Source organism: Ambystoma mexicanum, chromosome 3q (assembly GCF_040938575.1).
Source record: "Ambystoma mexicanum isolate Mex_15411 chromosome 3q, UKY_AmexF1_1, whole genome shotgun sequence".
Lineage (NCBI taxonomy): Eukaryota > Metazoa > Chordata > Amphibia > Caudata > Ambystomatidae > Ambystoma > Ambystoma mexicanum.
The window spans coordinates 479,500,409-479,503,856 of record NC_090926.1 but is presented as its reverse complement, the minus strand read 5'-3'; the positions used below and the strand labels follow the sequence as shown (position 1 = coordinate 479,503,856).

The 3,448-nt window shown below is 49.0% G+C and overlaps 1 non-coding gene across 1 annotated transcript; it reads right to left on the bottom strand.

Moving 5' to 3' along the window:
• Positions 1–2,978: 2,978 nt before the first annotated feature.
• Positions 2,979–3,084, bottom strand: LOC138448214 (U6 spliceosomal RNA). Its single transcript, XR_011260059.1, has one exon. It is a non-coding gene; the product is annotated as a U6 spliceosomal RNA (small nuclear RNA).
• Positions 3,085–3,448: the final 364 nt, after the last annotated feature.

The window sequence follows — 3,448 nt, the reverse complement described above, 5'->3', positions numbered from 1 at the left end:
GTGGGGGTTGAGTAGTGTCACACAGACATGTTCCACTGATGTACACTACATGGTTTGTATTCACTATTGTGTCCCCTGAACAGGAGTCAGTCCACCACATGACATGGTTCACTCAGGGCAGACACTCCAATTCAGCCAGATGTGTACCACAATTATACATCTTGGTAATGCATTACTTCACATGCTCCTCCTCCTCTGGTGATCCCCCACCAGTTGTCAAAGCAGAGGCAATGTTGACACCCAGCTTGTGCTTGGTGCGACGGGTGAGATCATTCCAGCGTTTCACTACCTGCGCAGCAGTGCACTTCTAAAACCCTAAGGCGTTGAGCTCATCTGTGACATGCTGCCAATGCACTACACGCTGAGCAGTTGTATGGGTGCTCCCCGGATGCAGGCATATGTCACAGTGGTGAATGGTCACGTGGTCCATGCTGATCTGGATTTCTTCATCTTGAAAGTTCTTCTTCCTCAACATGCCAGTGTTCTCTGCTGTGTTATCGGGTTGAGCCTATTGCTGCAGTGCAGGCTTTCCCTTCTTGACATGAGTGGCACAAGGTGATGGTGCCACCCCTGTGTGGCTGGGACTACGTTGGTGTCCAGATGCCGGACCAAAAGTGGCCTGGGGCATGGCATGACCCCCTGGGGCTGGAGCAGCTGATTCCACTGCACGTTCCTGACCCCCTGGGGCTTGTACAGCTGCTTCCACATCACATCCCTGACCCCAACTCCGTCTGCCCCCTTTCCCTCTTGGGGCCTTTCCACTCATGTTACAGGTGTAACTGAAATATGGAAGGCACACCAAGTTATTGTCCTGGGCAATATGAGTGATTGGGCCGTTAACGTGATATGAGACATAGTTCTTTGGTCCAGTAAGGCTCAAATGTACCTGAGATGTGGATAGTATGGTAAGCCTAACACAGAGGCACCCAGAACCTGATTGGCTGGTGTGCTGGCCAATAAGGTGGTTAGGAATGCGCGTTTGAACCGCCAGTGAAAGCCTGCATTCCAAGCCACCTGATGGCTGGCTCCCCGCTGCCATCTTCCCCCCACCTGCCACCCCCCCTTTTTTACATCCCCCCACCCGCGTACTTACCTTATTTAGGTGGCGGGTTTCGCCGCCGAGTCCACTCCTTCCCCTTGTTTACTGCAGGCCACCATTGAAAGTGAAGAAGTGCTCCGTACGGAGCCCCTCCTTCCCTTTCTATGGCAGACATCTTTGGAGAATTCTTTGTTTTTTAGCACCCCCGGGTTACTGCTTTGGTAGCCCGGGTGCTAATGGCCTGAAGCCCCCGTTCCAAGGGCTGAATTGGGGGTAACTGCCTGGAGCACTTTGCTCGAGACTTTAACTTGGGCTGCCGGGGGCTTCTCTTTCCAGCCCTTGGAACGGGGACTTAACGCCACATTCAAAAAACTGCTCAATGACTTGTTGTTTAACAAATTAGTGTTGATTGAGCTCCTGCTCCAGATATCAGTGGCCACTTCTGAGAGAGGTGAGTATGGGAGGAGGATGCATTCTACCTGAACTACTTTTAAAAGCCATGGATCTTTCCTCAGGGTACAACTCCCATTTACAAGATATGATGGCAGAGGGCACACACGCCCTTTCCTTGTTGAATCATACTGCAAGCCATCAGATGAGCAATTGTACCAAGAACCTTGAAAGAGACTAAGAATCTTTACTTTTTTCCGTCATCTGATTTCTGAGACACCTGGTAGGGATCTCTGTAGGGTCATAAAAGAGCTCATGGGGGAACGATATATCTTCCAGTGGTACAAGCCTTCCATTAAAAAGTCATTAATCCCATTTGCAGAGGGAGAACCTGGTAGTCGAAATGTACCTTTTTAAACCAGCAGTGAATCCAGAGGGCCTACAGTTAACCTTTACTGTTTCTAGCAGGCAATGTCCTTCCATAAGTAAAAAAAGAAAGACAAAACATGATCTGCAAATGGATATTACCCATCTGTGAAAGGTACAGTGAGCTAAAGTCTGGCTGCAGGCTCTGGAGTGGGTACCTTTCCAAAGAACAGACCAATGGTCCGTGTTCGTTCTCGCGTGAGGGGCGCCTATGGACTATATTTTGATCCTTCCATAAGTACTTTTGTATTATCAGGGAAGAAACTGTCACACTAGCGAGTAGTGCTTTATGCCCAAAAGACTGTCTTAGTTGTGTTCTTGCTGGCCAATCTCGCAGCCATTATAGTCTGTGAATCCACATGTCTTTCGAAATATTGTGAACAACACTAGGTCCCTTGGAAGGATTTTTTGAGGATTTTGTTTTACATTTGTTTTAACCAACTTTTGGCGGATGCTCTTGTTGCCAGAAAACGAAGGCATGCAGTTAACGTTTTGCACAATGGCGGGTTGCTTCATCGAGCTACCACACGTGTGTTGACAGAAATCTCAGCTGTCAGTTAATTTCCGAGTAGCCAACCACGCTTAAGGGGGTATACATGGTCAGAAGGGGGCACCACTTATAATGGCATCCCCTTCTCCAAGAATGACTCCACTACCATTGTTGAGAACCCCCCCCCCGCGCCCCCTGACATGACCACCATAGGAAAGCTAGGTGGATAGGTGACACAATGAGGGCCCAGTCCTGACTTTCAGGACTTGGAGCTCAGGAGCGCATGCCCCAGAGGATGAGGGGTGGGGAGCGAGGACATTGATGAGCTATGCGCTCCTTCATTTCCACCACAGCAATTTCGCCCCACCACCATCTATGCAGCTCTACGGCTATTCGCAGTTCTTTACCCTTTCGAAGCTATGGAGTGTGGGCTGGGAAAACCTACTGCCTATGTGAATGGAGGGGCATGGGCTAGAGCAGTCAGTGATGATCAGTCATGGGTGCAAGTTAATATTGGATTCCTGTGGGGGCTCCACTGCGCATGTCTCAAGTGTCTTGGGCAGTTTGGGGGGTTGTATGACAGCATTATGGATAAGAAGGCATGGGCAACGATGAAATGCATGCAGGCATCTAAAAAACAAGGAATGTTTTATGCATGTGCTAGTCATCCCTGCACATGGACAATGCTACTCTTCTCTTTATCATTTAAATATTTAGTAAATGCTCAGTGAAACGGTGCCCTTATGAAACTTAATAATGAGTCCATGCACGAGTGCAGTACCTGGATCACACTCGACTGGCTCAATAAAATGTGGCTGCATGCAAAAGGGAACCTCTTTGTAAGAGCCTTAGGGCCTGGTTCATGGAATTTTTTGCATGATGTAAAGAGACTTGGCATACTTGGCACACTTTTCAGCGCGCAACACGTGCGCAAAACTCCCTTTTTCGGTTCATGGAATCGACTTTGCAGGACTTTCAGCACTTTACGGGGACTTTGTGTGGGTCCATGACTACTCTGGGTGCAGTCGAGCGACTTGCGTGGGACTCCTTGCAAAGTGTGGGACAAGCCTACGCAAAGACATAAATACGGGGCGGAACATTCA